Source organism: Coturnix japonica, chromosome 2, assembly GCF_001577835.2.
Source record: "Coturnix japonica isolate 7356 chromosome 2, Coturnix japonica 2.1, whole genome shotgun sequence".
In the NCBI taxonomy this organism is placed as follows: Eukaryota; Metazoa; Chordata; class Aves; order Galliformes; family Phasianidae; genus Coturnix; species Coturnix japonica.
This window is the reverse complement of record NC_029517.1, coordinates 37497792-37516910: the sequence shown is the minus strand read 5'-3', so window position 1 is coordinate 37516910 and position 19119 is coordinate 37497792.

Here is a 19119-nt window from a genome sequence, read left to right as displayed (position 1 = left end):
ATCATTTTGCATTTTCTTGTAGCTGCCAAAGCCGGCGACAGTATAAAGCAAAGGGCTTTTTTAGATTACACGGCAAAGGCCTGCAGAGATTTCAGCTAATGGCATATGATCAAGTCTTTTTGTGAACAACAAAAAAAAGAATTTCCCACTACGTGTGTGTAATTCCAATGCTATGATAATGCTGATGGTGTTCAGAGGCACAGAAGGTTTTGGTCAATCGATGCTTTTTATTTTTTTTTCCTCTGGTGTAAGTATTGTTTCATGCCTGCACTGTGTTAGTGCCGATTGGATGTCTGGTTTGAAAAAGCAAGACTAATTCTGGTACTGTGCACAATACTCTGTGCTCAAAAATTAACCACTTCCTTCAGTTACACACACTACCTGGCACCTGAAAATGTCATTTTGTATAGTTTGCTTCTTCAAAAACAAAACAGGAAGAAGAGCAGTTTGCTGGTCCAAATGGCAGTGGGCTGAGTTTTGGCACTGAGACAGGGGGCATTAATAGGGGCAGGAAGCAGAACAATGCTCCCCCGGAGCACCTCAAGTCAGTCAGTAAGAGGGCTGCTGGCTGTGTTCAGCTACCATGGCAAAGCTGAGGGCTGCAGGTGATGTTATGATCCCACCACTATGCGGCCAGCAAGGAGCATCACCAGCTCTTCCCAGGCCTGCAGTTTATCCCACTCCTCGGTCTTGAAGATTATGGCAGGAGAATCCTCATTTGGCTGCCATGCTCAGCTAACCTAGCCAGAGTTTATTTTCCAAGTAGATAATTCAGGGTGAGCCTGGACAAAATCCTCACAGGAGGACTCGCTCACACCACACAACAGCCTGACAAGACCCATTTTTCTTCCTGGGACTCTATTTTTGTATTGACACGACCTCTACGTTTTAGCAAATGCTCAGAAGTGCAGTGAGAGTTGTGTGCAGGAGCAAGAAGCTCTATTTGCATCCGAAGGCATAGACTCATTGTTTGCTTGCTTTCATTCAATGCCTGTGATGGGACTCATTAGGAAACTTCAGTACTTATGACAGAAACAGAAGAAGTAAATCTCAGAGACAAATGAAAGAGGCAGTGATCCCTTACATCATATGAGAACAAACATTCTGTAACGTTCAGACAGGCGTTCCCAGCGCAAGATGCCATCACTTCCTCCAGTGCCATTATTTCCTGCCATGTGCTGGTTTATTTGGCAAGCAGTTGTCGCCCTCCTTGCAGCCACTGTGAGCTGCCAACCCATCCTTTCTTCCCTTTATCCCTTTCAGAACATGCTCAGGCATTGCCTGTGTTTTGGGGGGAGCAGTATGTACTGATATGATACACTTTGGCTTCTGGCTGCTTAAAGTCCCAGAAGAGCTTGCAGTGGAGATGGAGATCATGATAACAGATAGTGGGAGCCAGAAAAGGGAGATCCAGCTGCCTGGCTCCTCACCAGTCTCAGGGCAGTCACCCTTCCTTCTAATGACCAAAAGTCTTTCCCCAAGGGCTGGCAGGATGTTTGGGCATTTCACAGTATTTGTGTTCCCTCTGGAAGAACTAAACTTCATCTCTGCAAAGTTTTCTTCTCCAGAGGCTGTAAAGTGAATGTTGCCTCTTTTCTCTGCAGCCCTAGGCAGATGGATCACTGTGCCCTTGGTATCCCAGGGCTGAGGGCAGGGGGAACAAGTTGTCCCTAATTGCTCCACCTGCTTCTATTCCTCCTGGGAAGATGGAGATGAGCAGCAGGGGTTGCTCGAGGGCAGGGGTTGTCCCATTCCACTCTGCACTGTGTGGCCTCACCTTGAGCAGTGGATGCAGCTTTGGGCACCGCAATATAAGAAAGACATAGAACTACAAGAGTGTGTCCAAAGGAGGGTTACGAGTATGGTGAAGGTTCTGGAAGGCAAGTTGTATGAGGGGTGGCTGAGGTCCTTTGGTTTGAATTTTGAGTGGTCCAGAGTAGAGCCAGGGGTTGGACTCTGTGATTCTTGTGGGTCCCTCCCAACTCAGGATAATTCTGTGGTTCTAGTTCTGCTCTGCTGCTGGGGAAGCACAGCACTGGGATGCAGTGCTTAGGCACAATGGATAGTTCTGAAGCATTTGCTTCACCAGGAAAATGCTAGAGCCTGGCAAGGCGCGTCATTCTCCACTTGCTGCCCACTTTCCCCTGCACTCAATCAGGAGCAAGGGTATTTCTAAAAAATGGTCATCTCACTCTGCTAGTGCTCACTGTGACTGCAGGGGTTAAAGGTTTGAATTCTTAGCGCTTTCCTCTGCATATGCTCATTTGGACAACATGATGCCTTCTCACAGCTATTCTGCACATCTCCTGGCTATCTGGAAGTGATAAGTGACAGCAGATTTGAGTACTGCAGGTGTCCTAGGACAGGGCATGAGGATGAGGGGGGGCCACAGCTGACCTTCGGCCTCCCCTGGGTGCCCTGGGGTCAGCCAGATTTCACGTTTGCATTTTGCTTGATTCATTCACGGCTCTATCAGTGCAACCCAAGGCAACATGGGGGACATTTATTGTTAGCTGGCCCCTTTTTCATTAAGAATTGGCCTAACTCCATACACATTTAGTGGTAATTGCCAGGCAGGCTGCACAGAGCAAATACCTTTTATTTCAAATCCAAGACAAGTCAGAGCTGGCTGATAGTTTGTTGGCGCTTTCCTACGTTAATTAAGTACTTCTCATCTAATACTACACATGGTCTTTCTGAAAACCTCCAGTGAAAAGTCTATTTGTTAAAAGTGCCAGTTTAAGTCAAAACAACATCCAATATTGCAAATTAGGATTCCAGATTCCAGGATGAGATCTATTAGTCTTTCTCTGTTTAACTAATTAAAAACAGAGAGGGACAGAATTTGTTTTGTCATTCTTCCGTCCGTAGGATTCCTTCCACTCGCTGGAAAAAGGACACAAAATTCCCGTCATTTATCTTAAGATATCGGCTGGCTCACCCATCTGTGAGCAAAGAATGTTTTTGCTTAGCTTGCTTAACTAAATGAAGCTTGGTTCGCTTGCTTGCAGCTGAAGACAAATTAGGCTGATTATATAGGAAAGGGAATACAGTGCATCTAGGAATTAAACTGCGACTGGGTATTTGGGATGAATGAAATGAATAGGTTGCAACAGCTCTGCATCACTCTAGCAGTCAGCAGTCCCCCTCTTTATCAATCTTTTTAAAGCACTACGAAAATAATTCTGTTATTCTCGCGTGTGTGTAAGCTGCTGTTTTGCAAGGATAGATTTCTAAAGAAACAAAGAAATCCACAAGCAAACTATTTCACTTTGGTATGGAAGCATTGCAGAGCTGATCCGAGCTGCTCCATACATCAGCAGCAGAGCTCCTTCCAGCCCACATCCCCAGGCAGCTTGGTATATGAAGGCAGCAGCAGCATCGCGTCCTCCAGCACCTTGCTACCCACATCGCTCTCTCCATGGGATGCTGTAGAACATCCACCTTACCTCTGCAAGTGCCTGGTAGGCAGTGTATCACATTGCCTGGTCCTGGGGGGTGGGGAGGAGGATGAAGTGCTGAGTTCTTCAATTGTAGAGGGTTTTCAGTTATTAGCGTGTTTCAGCCCAAATCACAAGCATCCTCCCTTGATAATAATGATAATTGGTGTCAAAATCTTTGTTCCTTCAATTGCAATTTTGGGCTGATAATATGGGCTGTGCTAGAGGAATAAAGCACACCATAATTTTGGTAAGAAGTCATCTCTGCTGGCATTTTGGGTGCAGTGATTTTTGAGAAGACATCCACTATTTTTGAGTTTGGACCATAAAAGTGTGTATTCAAAATACACAGATAAAAAAGATCTCATGGGAATGTTCCCGCAGCATAGCATGAAGATGAGACCATCCCTTCTATGCCTGTTTTTCAGTGTAATCGAAATATCTGTACATCCCAAAACAATGGAGTTTTAGGTGTTCAGGTCCCCTCTGAAACACACATCCTCCTTTATGCTGTTCCAGGTACTTGCTGAGGTGTGGTAGTTCCAGTTTGGTGGTCTCTCCCCTCAGTATGGAGTGAAAATGAAAGCAGAAGAGTGCCTCTGTGCTCGCTGGAGTCTATACAGACTTTGAACACCATTAGTCCCTTTGCAATGCTGGTTCTGCAGCTCCATAGCGCCCTCACAGGGTAAGGAAGACTTTTGCATCTTTTGATGTCAATTTGGGAAGGAAAAGCAATTCCTCTTGTAATAGAAAACATACATTTCTTGGATAGTGGATGTTGCGTGTATACTGAAATCAGATGAAAAATAAAAGGAAAATATTTGTGCCAAGACAGGACAAAAGTTTCTGGGAACAGTAATAGAGGCTCAAGCAGGCAGAAATGATACCAGGGAACTTCCCATGGAAATTTCATAGAATCAGAATATCCTGAGTTGGAAGAGACCCATAACAATCTCCAACTTCTGGCTCCACATAGGATCACCCAAAAATCAGACCGTGTGTCTAGGAGTGCTGTTCAGATGCTTCCTCGACTCTGGCAAGCTCAGTGCTGTGAGCACTTCCCTAAACCACTTTCTCATGACCACTTTTCCATGACCCTTTTCTCTAAACAAAGAACTCCACAAAGACCTCTGCAGCTTGTGGATTAAAAGACCTTTTATGATCATCTTGAGGAAAGACAGTCTGGAGGAGTACTCTGACTTGTATTTCCAACTCTGCATAACACCTCATCTACTGGCTATTGCATACAGATAAACTGCTACCTCTAAGGCAACAGAAAGACATAAATATTGAGGTTGCTTCACCTACAGTGATGCTGGGACTCCAAGCCAAAGTGAATATGGAACCCAGGTCCTCAGAGTCCCAGCTCACATTTTCAGCTAAAGCCATCTCTTTTTCCCATCACAAGTTTCCAAATTTTCTTGACTTTCCATCTGCCTTCCTGCAGCCTGGCCATCCTCTCTCCCAACTGACTCCTGCCTACATGCTCGGACCATCCTCTCTCCCTAGATGACCAGTTGCTATGGGTGGCTCTGAAGCTCGGTGCCAGTCTTGTGTTTTCCATGCTGTTTAAGCAGCATGGATTGTCTTGGCAGGCAGGCTCTTCTGCTTTCTCATGTCAACTACTACACAGAATATTCAAGATTACAGAAAAGCAACGGAGCATTTTCTAAACCACAGACAAAAGCTTTTTTCTCTCAATAAAAATATTCGGACTGCTGTAACAACTACAAACCCAGACATTCTCTGTCCACTGAAATGTGATGCTCATCTTATTAAGAAATCTGAACAGAACTTGTCTTTCAAAGCTTGCAAAAACATGGGAAGCAAATATAACAAGCCAAATCCCCAGTGTGAGATAACACAGGTGATACAATACGGTTTATAGGGTTTGGTCTAAATTGGATGCTGTCTCCCTAAACGCTATTAGGTGTTCATGAATATAGGTAAGCAGTTTCCTTTTATCTAATGTTTTGTTTTTCCTCTGATGTAAGAGTCTCCCGCTCTACCATATAAACTTCTTTTGATGTATTGATACACCACAGATTTGTCAGTCCCAGGGAAAACAAGACAAATTATCATAATACTGTTTCTTTTGTATCACAGTTGTTGAGCTTTCACGATACAAGCATCATAGTGAAATGACTAACTGCATATGGGAGCGCACATCCAGCTTTCTTATGAAAAATTGCACTCCAAATGCGCACGCATAGATTTCTATAGCAGCCTTACAAACAGACACTCAGTCATATCCGAACTTACAAACCATACGCTACAGGCAACCAGAGAGATAAACCCTTGTCTGACAATGAACAGCTTTGTCTCTTCCCCAGCTACAGCTCTCTGCTGCGTTGAAAACAATTCTGCATCTGCTGGAGAATCCCAGCTCTGCGATCAGAAAACCGCTCTATCTCAACGCGGTACAGTGACCGAATGCCAGATTAAAATACAGGCAGGCATTATATGATTTCATTACACGAATGAAATATGTGTGATGTACAGATGCACCTCCTTTCAGACATTATTTAAGATACTGCCTTTCTTTCCAGAAAAGACAGCTTACGAATCCTGATTTTTTAATTACTATGTACTTATAGTAATGTTGTGGGCATCTAAAGGGAAACACCGAGCAAACAAAAAAGCAGCAATTCATGTTATACATATTTGGCACAGAATGGTGAGTTCCCTAAAAGCCAGCACAAAGCTGCACCCATCAGAGATGTGGATATTTTGTAAAATAACAGCGCTTTTCTTGGTGCTGTGAAGGATGAAATTTAACTGAAATTGTACTTGGCTGCTGAAATATGTGTAACGTAACAAAACTCATACCCTTAGCAACGTTAATAGGTAGCTTGCCGTAGCAGCTCTCAGCTCCCTGATCCTCACAACGACTTTCTGCGGGAAGCTGCAGTGTCCCCAGAAACCTGTATGCAGGGAAATCTTATAAAGCAGTCACACAGCAAGAAACAAAATGGGATCGGGGCAAAAGGAACAGCAGAAACTCCCTTGGTTTTTTTTTTAGCAGCAGAGCCTTTCTCTCTTTTGCAGCACCAGCATCTCCCCCTAAGGAGTGCAACCCTGTGGCTCCACGCATTGGGAAATGCCTTCCCAATATCGGCACTCTGCCTTTCTGCTGCCTTGCCAGCAGAGAGAGGAGTGAGGAGGAGCAGAGCGGGGTCAGGGAGCTGGGGGTGACCCGACACCTGGGAATGGCCCCACTCACACCTCCTCACAGGCATCTAGAGGAGCTTCTGGGGGAAAAACAGGATTTACACACAAGTGAGAATGCTAGGTTTCTGTAATGCAGGAGAACAAGGCTGCACGGCTTACATGTAAAATTGAAGCCAGCCACACACACTGGAACTGCAGCTTCAGTCAAGCTGCATCATTTTATATTTCTGCTGTGCAAAGAAGAGCATGTGCAGCATGGGACGAGCCCTTCTGGGCGCACAGGGATTCCCCAAACAAATGCCCAGTGAGAGGCATCATGAAAATTTGTGGAGAAAGTCTTTCCCTAGAAAAGCCTTCTGCAGATGGATATGAGCTGCAGCCACGGTTTCTAACCCATTCACAAGAGGCTTACTGCTAGTAAAATTTCTGTTCTAGGGTCTTCCCCTCCATATAAACAAACAAATGAACATTACAAAGATAATTTACAAACTGACAACTAATAAAGCACGAGCCATGGTCAGAAGCTGATGCAGACCCACTTTAACCATCACATCTTGATACTGCATACGCTGTTATTTCCCAGTTTTGAGCAAACCTGGCAATGAAAACCAGCTCTCTTCCACAACCAGGACAGGGCTCAGAGCTCACAGCGTCACCAGCTGCATCTGCAGACACATTTCCAGCAGCATCTAAAACATTTGGTTGCTAATTCCTATCTACCCAGAAAAGCCCCCATCCAGGATTTCCTGGAAACCCATTCAGGATACCCAGCAAGTCCCTGTTCTGCCGTGTTCTCAAGCTAGGAAAATAAATGCAGACAAGAATTTTAAAGGGATAATTATGGGAGCATGACACATGAGGCAAAAATGGAGGCAGTGCTTACTATCCTCGAACATTTCCCCTTTCATACTATCAAAAGATCAAGTACTTAAGCCTGCTGAACCTCAAGGGCTATGAAACCCTGAGCTCAAACAGAAGCTGACAATGAGAGGCATTTCCTAAAGCTGCCCTAGCAGTGCTTCCTGCTGAAACGGGGAGGGTCACAAATGTAAATCTCATTTGGAAAGTTTCTAACCCCGGGGATAATATTCAGCGGTGCTGCCACTCTCACTGCCATCTGCACTAGCAAGTGGTTCAGGCTGAACGAGGCAGCTCCATCCCCCTGCGTGAGCCCAATTGTTTGCATTCTTGCACAAATGTGTGAATGGCAGCCTTCCGGCGAAGCAAATGCTTGGTCTGCTCCCTTCAAAGTGTTTGTGAGTGATCCTTGCCCTGCTGGCTTCATCCTTAATTGGCCTACACGGTGGGGAGCAATTAAAAATAAATGGAGGCTTGCTGCGCTGCTGGAAGGGAAGTTCTGCCACTCCAGGCATGAGCGCAGCTACCTTAGTCCATGGCATGCACAAAGCACTGGGAATGGCAAGAGGGAGAGACCTGGATACTGAAAGCATGTGACATAGAAGAAAATCACCTCGTAGGCTCCAAGAAGGAGCTTCAAAGCTATTATTATGTCTGGGGCAGGAGCATGCTCGCCCTGGTGTTTCTGCTTGATGTGAGAATGGTGTTTCTGCTATGCCTGTAGCTCAGACTTGGAACTTCTCACAGTCTTTGCAGAATGGCTCCTGTCCATGGGGAAAAGGAGGTTTCTTCAAATGAAACTATCGGAAGTTGTGAAGACAACTAAAATGTGATAATTTCCAGCTTCTTATTCAGGAAGGTGCACTATAAGGACAAAAACATAATCCTGGCCAGTTACTGAATTAAATCCTGAATTAGAAATACAGACTTTTGCTACACACCCACCAGTATATCCAGGACATTCAGTAGTGGATTAAAACACAAAAAGGGGGAGATGAGAATCACTCGCTTTTTCTTGGATCCCAGAAGACATTTGATGCTGAAGGTGGTCAGCTTCACCCAGGGATCGAGCAAGTAACTCATGTCTCCAACAGCCATTTAATAAACACCAGGTACATGTCATTACAAAGCTGCAAGGTTGCATATCTCTTTTGCATCTTGCTGCTTTCTTAAAAATCATTTCAATGCTTCCTGTAGCAAAGTTGCTTCAGACTTTCTAGGAAAATTTTTAATTTCATAGTGGGATAAAAAGGGATGGAATCCACACTGGAAAATCTCCAGGACATCCTTTTCTCTTGCCTCTATTTGTTGATACAGCGAATAAAGAGCTTTATACAGATGATATCCTGTGATATCCTGAAACAATCTAAGCTGTAATTACTAAGAGCTTAGATCTTTACAGGAAGCTGCCACTCTTTCTAAGCAGATTCAACAAGCATAAGACAGGAACAGTGTATGGGCACACACTGCTTGCTACTCTCATTTCTACACCCAGTGTTTAGAATGGAAATCTAGGTATATATCTGAAAATTACCACTCCTGTAGCTGATGTGTGATGTTCAATTTCTGCAACACAATTAGTGAGTGTGCCAGAAAGGTCTATTTTGCAAAATCACAGAATGTCCTGAGTTGGAAAGGACTCACAAGGATCAATGAGTACAACCCCACCTCCACACAGCACCACACAAAACCCAGACCCAGTGTCTGAGAGTGCTGTACAAATGCTCTTTGAACTCCAGCACTGGGGCCATGCCCACTGCCCTGTGCAGCCCGTTCCATGCCCACCACCCTCTGGTGCAGACCCTGTTCCTGACCCCCAGCTGCCCCTCCCCTGTCACAGCTCCACGCTGTTCCCTCGGGCCCTGTCGCTGTCACACAGCACAGAGCTCAGAGCTGCAGCTGCCATCAGGACTCCATCAGCTCCTCTGCTCTGCACTGAGCTAACTCAGGGACCTCAGCCACACTTCATATGTCTTGCCCTACAGACCCTACTGACCTTCCCCATCTTTGTTGCCCTCTTCGTACAGTCTGTAATAATTTTATCTCCTTATTATGTTGTGGCACCCAGAACTTCACACAGTGCTCAAGGTGAGGCTTCACAGTGCAGAGTGGAGTAGGACAAGCCCTTCCCTCTCCCAGCTGGCAGTGTGGGCCTGACGCACTGCCCCAAGGTATGGTTGGCCCTCTGGGATGCCAGGGCATGCTGCTGACTTAGGTTCAACTTATAGCGAGCCAGAACCCCCAGTCCCTTTTGCAGGGCTGCTTGTCCCCCAGACTGTACCCAGAGCCAGGGCTGCCCCATCCCAGGTGCAGAACCAGCGCCTGCTTTTCATGCAGACAGTGACCACCCCCTAATTTGTCAGTACTCCCTTTTAGCATCTTCCACAAATGTATTTAATGTAACTTCCAGGTCTTTATTGGAGTCATCAGTAATAACATTAAACAATACTGGTTTGAAAAGGAGGCCCTATGGAATCCCATTAGTCACAATCAAGACAACTCTCAGCCCAAAGCCTCCCATTGCCCGGCACAGCCATATTTTGGTCATGGTGGGACATTCTTATGGTCACAGTGCCATGGCTGTATGTCACCAGCTACCTCCCTGATGACCCCTATACATAAGGGGACCCTGACAACAAAATACCAGTTGCACAGCAACTTGCACCTTGGTGGCAGCAATAACTGACACAAGGAGCACTTTGGAGAGTGGCTTTCCCTCCCACTGTGGGAGCCTTTCTGGAGGAGGATGGATCCTCCTCCTCTAAAGAAGCTTAAGCTTCAGAGGAGCAGCAGCCAGATTGAACCGATGGAAATTGATCCACCTGAAGACGGCATTTCGCCCATGGAGGTGGATCCGCCTCCAGAGGCAGAGCCGATGGAGGTGACGCTACACCCATCAGGGCAGGGCAAGCACTATAACATCATGCTTGCCTGAAGACGTTGCCACATCCTTCCGTGGTGTGCCAGGGGCTCTCAGTTTTAATATTGGTGTTGAACTGTCACCATCTGCCAGAGAGCCCCTGGGCCAGCTGCTGCTCTCTGTCACCCGTTCTTCCCCATCCCTCATCCTTCCCCAAGACCTCTCACCTCTTCTTTCCCAAGCTCTGAGGAAAAGGGAAAGATGGGGACTGAGACTGATACCCTCTGACCTACTGCACGGGGATAACACAAAAAGTCCAGACAGCCACAAGCTCCCTGCAACCTCCAGGCAAGTCCTGAGGAAGAGGGAAGGGCAGGGACTGGCATCCTCTGAGCTGCTGAACCAGGACATCAGGAGGAGTCCAGCAGACAGCCCCGAGCTCCCTGCAGCCTCCAGGCAGTGTCATGAGAAGCTACAGGGCAAGCTGTGCCTTTGGAGAAGCAGAAGACTTCGGTTTGGATGGGAAGAAGGGCTCGAGTTCAGCATGAAGGTCCATTCCAGTTGCTCCGTTTGGACTCTTTTCAAAGTCAGGACAATAAACAGTTGAAAAGGACAACATAAAATAGCCACAAAACAATAATAAAAAATATATATATAATACAAGCAAAACAAGCAAGTTCTTCTACATTCCTGATACTTTAGAATCTGCAGTGGGACTTGCCACAACATCCAAGGGCCCAGCCCTGGCCTCCGTCTGCAGGGCAGGTCCAGCTCTCTGTCAATGCTCAATGGCAACAGTGAGCGCAGCCTGGGGGGAGAAGTGCTCAGCCTCCAGACAGAACTTCAGGAGCAGACAAGCAGGCTGAGGGTATCAGGATTCAGAGAAGGGGATGGCCTGGGGCAGGTGCAGAATCCAGTGCTTGCTCTTGTTCAACCCAGTACTCTGGGATTGTAGAGAGATCCTCTCTCAGGAAATGAGCTACAAGAAGCAGCACAGAAATATTTCTTTGCAGTAGATTTCAACCTCAGAGGACAAATGGGTCGTATTAATTGGATTTCTGCATAGGAATATCTCAGGTCTTAAATTTCACTGGCAGCATATGATTTGCTCAGCTGTTGAATTATGATGTCTAGATTTATGTACAAGCACATCCATTTGATGCGTTCTTAGTAGACACCTCTGAAACACCTCCAAACCTGCAAGATTTCAGCAGCAGGAGGGGACTGTGGGGGCTGTGGAGAAGCTTTTCATGTTCTCTCCATAGAGAGCTGGAGAAGATAATATAATCCATAATTCTTCTACAAAGCAATGTCACTCATCCAAGGCACTTTCCTTTTAGCCCATTAATTTGTAATACAGTTTGTAAAAAAAAGAAAAAGTTCAAAATGATGCAAATCTCTATAAAATAGCTGAGTGGAGAAACAGTGAGGGGCCAGTTGCTTAGTGATAATCACAAAGGCGGGGAAGAAAACACTGCAAGCCCAGCTATATCTGTGCAGTCAATGTGATGAAAAGGCCATGGCCTTGCAAGGGAAACAACACTGAGCTGCTTTGTTGCGTTGCTTGCAAAGATTTCTTATATGCTCATTCTACTTGATTACACTCAACACTGATAATCAGGTCTTTTGACTCCAGGGTTAAAATTCTCCTACTAAGTAATGCTTAGAGTTCTAATATATTGTTACTGTAACCTTGATAATAAGGTCTTTAAAATCAGGTCCTATTTCAAAGCAAAGAATAATCCAGTGTGTCTTGCATATACTATGTGTTCCTCACACGTATTTAAAGCTCAGAGATTAAGCACTGTGAAGGGAGTTTAGATAAGGCACACAAAACATGCTGATGATTTGAAGGCTGCCCTAAAAAGCAGTGTAAAGATTTAAGCAACCATAACAAAATGCCACAAAGGGAAATTCAGACTGCCCGCTACCTATGCTTACGTGCAAACAGAATACTTCCACTCTGCATGTGCATGGCTGAATTTGCAGTGTCCTCAGTATTTCTAACACTTTCCCTTGAGAGCATATATATGTGCCAGCAGACAAGGACCTGTATATCACAAACTACTGGACAAGTACCAGAGAGACAACCAGCCCAAGTCCTTTCAAAGGACTTGGACAAACTCCATCCCTCATCTGGGGCCACCAGTGCAGCACAAGCTGCTGGGGACAAGCACACTTTGAACAAGGTACGCCAATGGCCAGACCCACCCTTTTCAACACAGACACCCTGAAAAACTTCACCTTTCTGCTCCTTCTCTCTTCTTTTCAGCTGAAATAAAGTGATTAATCATGGCAAGTCACTAGCAATTGGCAGCTGGGAGTACTTGGCAAAAAAGCAGAGTGCAGCCTGATGCAAGTTTCAATTTAAAGTCCAATCCAAAAAGTCATTTTGTTAGAATGAACTCTAATCTCTGTGGGCTGACTTCATGGGCAGGAATTTTCAAGAAGCCTCTGATGCTAAAACCAGCCTGATAATGTGAGGTGGGGCCTGCAGGTGATATTTAGGCTATTGAGAAGGCAAGTGTTAATTCAGCAGAAGGTGGTGCTAGGTGAGAGATCTCAGCTAGCAAGCTAGCACAGATTGTGTTACTTTGCCAGCATTAAATCCATGGAAGAATTAGCCACATTCCCACAGCCAAAACTAAGCTTCCTGATAAAGTAGGACATCAACATCTTTATTAGCTATGAAAAACTTCATGCCTCCTCTCCACATGAACAGCAAGAGCCAGCTGGAAGATTTTGGCAGGCTGGTTTTTTCACCCAGAAATTATTGTCTGTTCAGAAAAACATCCATTGGAGGAGCCCAAACTTTTAACACAATTGGGAAAACTTTAATCTTGAGTGTAGTCCAGGACAGAATTTTTGCATCCTAAAAACACAGGCTAGGAACACAGGCAACATGCTGAGATAACCATACCTCTATGCTGTGGGAAACACCTCCATTTGTCCTTCCTCAGGGATCTCCTCACCCTATGCGTGGTACAGGCAGGGCCTGAAAGACATTATTGAAAAATTAGCCTTTTTTTTTTTGCTTGCAGAACAAAATGCGGTTATTTAGTAAAACTCTCAAGAGTTTGGGTTTAGTGGGATTTTTGTTTGTTTGTTTGGCAAAACCTTACCTCTTAGATCTCTTTTAGGAACAAAACAAGATCTGCAAGAACTAAAGATCCCTGAATAATATATGAGAGAGATGAACTAAACAATATTATCTTATTATCATTCAAGCCGGATAGTAGGAAAAATCTCAGAAAGAGAAGTGATGCAGCAGCACAGGCTGCCCAGGGAGGTGGTGCAGTCACCGTCCCTGGAGGTGTTCAAGAACCGTGTGGATGTGGCACTGAGGGACGTGGGCAGTGGGCATGGGGGGGTGGGTTGGCAGCTGGACTAGATAGTCTTAGAGGGCTTTTCCAAGGTTAAATATTCTATGATTCTAACGTATAAGCTGTATACCGACTGAAAGATCTAGCACAGGCTCCCTTGACCCTTTGACTGTGTTGCAGGCATTATTTGGTATCAGCTAAGTGCTGTGCACGCCATAAAGCAGTTCAAGATGACAGAGAGAGCAGATGTAGTTAAGAGACCTAATTCACTTTGTTAAAGAAACCATTTTCCACTTTTCCTGGTTACCCCAGTGGACTGAGTTAGAACAGACAGAGCTGCTTGTGTCTTCAGGCTTTCTGAGAGAACTAACTTAATACTAGTTTCGAGCAATCAAGAAAGTGTCACCCATTATGTTCTTCAGCTAAATACTTTCTGTCTAGAGTTATTATCATATCAAAATATTACTTTTTCAACGCTATTTGTCTGCAGCTTTGCTGTTCACTCCTGAAAAATCCAATCTAGTCTCCACATCCTGCATTTCTCCTAAAATGTTTTATGATTCTGGAAAACAATTTATATCACAAGAATTTCATAAAATAGCAGGAGAAATTGAGCACATCAGTCACATGCATTCCTAACTGTAAGAGCTTCTGGCATTTTAATGCAACATAGTTTAGTTTCCTCAAAATAAAAATGGTTTCATTTCATAGAAGGTACATTTTAATATTAAGATTACTATAGTTGAATAATCTGAATGACATTTCTGATTAATTCTGTTTCCAGCTCCAGCAAACAGGAGGGAAGGTCATTCTGACCAACAGTGTTCCCTGAATCCAGCTGGAGACTACCAGCAGTAGCTATTTACAGTACTAGAAGACAGAACTGCACACCCCAAATATTTTTCAAGTGCTAAATCAATTAGTCAATATTTAAAGGCCATGTATGATTAAATTCTTCCTTCGGTTGCCCTGCACACATTCCTGCTGCTATTTCACACACAAAGTACACAGTGGCAACCTGCAGTCTCCACTAGTCGGTGCTGCTCTGTGGGAATCAGACAGCCATAATGCAGTTCCTGACCCCAACACCTCCAGTTTAAAAGGTGCCCAAAAGATGGACGTAGGTGTTGCTTTGAAAGACAACAGACACAAAACCTGAGGTGGGAGTTTAAACTAAGGTTTGGGGCTTGCTGTATGAACTGCAGTTTTCATTCACATTGGGCGTTCCTTTAGCATCTATTCTCACAGTAAAGTAGATGACATGGGCGTTATGAAAATTGCCACTGACTTCAGGCAGCTCTACGGTCATTTTGAAATCTGCACAGCCGATTGCCGGGAGGCGGGTGAGTATTGACATCTACCTCTTTCCCACTCCACAGTTAGTTAAGCAAAAGGGAGGACAAGGATGTCCGAAAACAGGCCTCTGAAAAAGCAGTGTTAGAAATAAATACTGCACAGTGTCCAACCTTTCAAATGAGACAGCAATGTGTTAATTCATCTTCCCATTTCAACAAATAAGTAAGGGAATACTGTGTGTTCACAGAAGTCTGTAATTAAGCCAAAGTAAAATTTCTAAAGATAGAAATACCCAAACAGAATCACAATTAGAAATAATCATTTGACTGTGGGTATACCTTTGAATTTGCTCAATGGCTAGGAATGGCAAGATGGGGAGACCATAGTACACATTTAAGAAGCAAACTGCTATGTGAAAATGAGATATAAGGGTTATTCAGTGTTGGGAGAGACAAGGCAGCAAATATATCCCACCACAGGTAGTGCTTTCAGGCCAGTTTTGGCTTGGCCCTGATCAGCTGAATAATTTCAGGCATCGTTCTTAGCTCACAGAAGGCAACAAGCAGATTTCACTTATGTTTTCTCAGATGCCTGAGTATGCAATACAAATGCAAACCATCACCTGGCTCTTTTCAAGGTTTAGAACAAAATATGAAGAACAAACATATGCTGCAAACATACATTGCTATTAAAGACATTTATATTTACAAGAACAACGTGTAAAAAATGTAAATAAGATGTTATTTACATTTATTTGAAGTTTTACCACACAGTATAAACTACATATAAGAATGCTTTTGCTGTAAATCCATACAGGTCAAGGAGGAGATTCATTTATTGGAACAATTCTGAAAATTCAGACACATCATGTATGGTTATTATTGGATGTTCGACTTTGATGTCAAATTTAGCTGCAGACAAGAAATAATGTTAGATCTTTTGGAGCTGTGTTGCTTTCCTCTTTAGTTTACAGGTACAACTTGGATTTCAGTCTATAGAAATCCTTGTTCCTTTGCTAGGGCAAGCTGTGCCCTTAAACAGGTAAAAGCTTGACAGCTGGGTTCAGGTAAAACTTTGAGCAGTGATTCCCCAGAATTCCCAAGGCCATGTGACTTGTAGTTGATGACTTTCAGACTTATTACTTTCTAAGCCTAAGTAAGGAATGCAGCTTTTGTTGACAGTTTGTTGGTTTAAATAACTGTGATGGTAAATTTGTGTGGATGTCAAGTCTTGAGATATTTTCCAAAGGAATCAGTTCTGTAAGTTAAAATGGAAAGAATAGTGAGGAAACTAAACTAACCTCATCTTCCCTTTCGCACGGATATATTTCATTAGCTTAAAAGACAACAGAAACTAGAAACCATATTTCTTCTCTAATTGTTCCCGTTTTCAACAATTCATTTCCAATATCTCAGATCTTAATTCTGATTTCTTGGAATATGAACATTATATTCATCTTATCTTCCAGCTTAGCTTGGCTGCAGTTAATAAGATTTGACTAGCAAAAATGGGCAGGAGATATTACTTTGTTTTATTAACATTTCTGTGTGCTTCCAGAAGGACACAAAGACAGTGTACCATATTCTTAATGCACAGTGCGTTTTGGTAGCAAGAGCACAAGACGGACAAAATTATTCAGCGCTCTAACAGTGCCCCTCCTGGCGTCCTCATCAGCTGCAGGCCGATTATGAGCAACAAGAGCTCACAGCAGCTCAGCCAGCAGGCAGGTTAATGCCAATCAGCAGAGACTGGAAGGAACAATTTTACTAGGAGGTCAAAGCAGACAGGAAGGATGAAGAATTGTGGCCAGAATAAAAGATGTCTCCCATGACGCTCAGAAGGAAACAGAGGTCAGAAAGCAGCTCTTTCAGCTACATGCTAATACAAAAGTAAGTAAAACTAGCACTGAATCATACTGTCTCAGATGAAGCTGTATTTTTGCTTCCTTAAATGCAAATTTGGGAGTCAAGCTCCAAGTTAGATTTGTCTTTATGCTTTTTGTGATCAGTGTCCATTCCCCACTTTTAAAGTGTTTCCAGCTACAAAGCAAGGCATTTCTTCCTGTCAGATCTGGATTAACTGAGGAGCCCAATATAATAAGTAACACAGGGATTTGTTGATTAAGCAAGGAACCTTTCACACATTTGGAGCATATGCAATTTTTTTTTTTTTTTAATGGTAGTGGGGATAAACATGAAATTACTAAAAACAAAGACAAAAAAAAACCGTATTGTAAAAATCTCATCACTTCCCTGCATCCTCATGTTCTTTCAGCCTGCTCCAAGATTACAGCAAAGCACAGAGCAAGGCAGTACCAGCCAGTTCATTCAAATCCCTTCCACAAAGCTGAGGTTACTTTGCTGATGTCAAATTTCAGTGGCAAAAATGCAGAAGCAACCACAGGTGCAGTAGTGTTACCACCAGAAGGGGAGATACCTTTACATCCTCACAGCTTCCTCAGAAATCCAGTAAAACAGACACACTTCTTAATCAGGCTGCAAAGAGTAATGTAATTTGGCAGCTGCTATCCAGGACTTTATTATCCTGACCTAGCAGGATAACCCCTAACTATCAGGAAACCCTTAGCAACAACACTGAGGGCCCTCTGGCCACAAGGATCATATCATCTTCGAATGGCTTGGGTCGGAAGGGACCTCAAGGATCGCCAAGCTCCAACCCCCCTGCCATAGTCAGGGCCACCAACTTCCCTATCTGATACTAGACCAGGCTGCTCAGGGCCCCATCCAACCTGACCTTGAGCACCTCCAGGGAGTATCTCCATCCACAACCTCTCTGAGCAGCCTGTTCCAGCACCTCACCACTCCCTTAGTAAAGAATTTCCCCTGACATCCAACCTAAATCTTCCCTCCCTCAACCTAAAACCATTTCCCCTTGTCATGTCATTATCTAGCCTTGTAAAGAGTGGACTCCCCTCCTGTTTATAGGCTCCCTTTAGGTACTGGAAGGCTGCAGTCTCTGTGATCTCCGTCCCACCGTAGTCAGATGTAGATGAAACAGCCCAACGTTCAGTACCTTCTCAGCAACCAGAAAGGAATGACTGAAATAAATGGGCACACATATACCGAGTGCAACACCAGCACTGCAGACAAGAAAGAAATTAACTGTCCTACTGTTCTGACTTGTCTACTGAGCAGTGACACTGCTATTAACGTATAGTAATCACTTATTGCCAGCCTTATTTCTGAATAGAAAGCTTTTGAGAGGGAACTTTTGAAAGAGAATCTCTTTCCATAGTTTACCCTGGTTGTGCCAGTGGGTAATGTTTAGGGGTCAAATCAGCACATTAAAATGGTTGTATGCTGCTTTTGTTGGGGCAAGCTTTATAATCAGTCAGTTGCTCAATTCAGTCAGCAGGACTGAAAAAATTATGTTTCATCAACTGCAAAAGGTATTTTCATTGTTAGAGAGTAATACTGTCTCCAAAGAGAAAAAGGCAAGCAGCAGTCATTTCCTTGATCTGCAGCTCAGAAAAAGTCCCATTCAGGTTCTGAAAACATATAGTAACAGCAAATAAACTCCTCAGGCTCAAAAGCAATACAGAGTGTAGAATGTGTTGATAGATGAGGAGTGATCTGATGATTATGGATGAAGCGTCCAAGGGGAAAAAAAAGACACAGACAGCTATTCTGACTGTAAGGCTCCATGTATGTCAGCCACCTTGACATTATTAAGTAGACTTCAATGTAAGGTCTTAATGGGTGGCCAGAGTACAAGAAATTGAAGCTAGGAGCTAGTCACTGAGGTTAGTTCAATGTCCAGCAGCAAGATTAATAAGGATTCGGATTTGGATTCTGGTTTGCCATTGATCAGTGTCACCATCCAAAGTTCAAGGATTTTTAAGTACTTTTTTCCCTAAGAGTACAGCTGAAGATGTTCCTTCATGTTTTCTTCAGTCAGTCTGAACCACAAAGAAGTTCCCACCACATTCTGTCCTCACCACACCACTCTTTCTTTTTAAGGGTGATATTCTGAAGCAATTTACTTTTCCTGTGTTATTTGCTATTTTACTATGCTCTGCGTATTTCTCACTCCACCACTACTATTTCTAACTCCGTGGCTTTTCTAGCTCTGATCCACCAAATTTCAATTTCTTCTTTTTCCCCCATTTATTTATTTATTTACTTATCTATTTTTCATTCAGAAACCATAT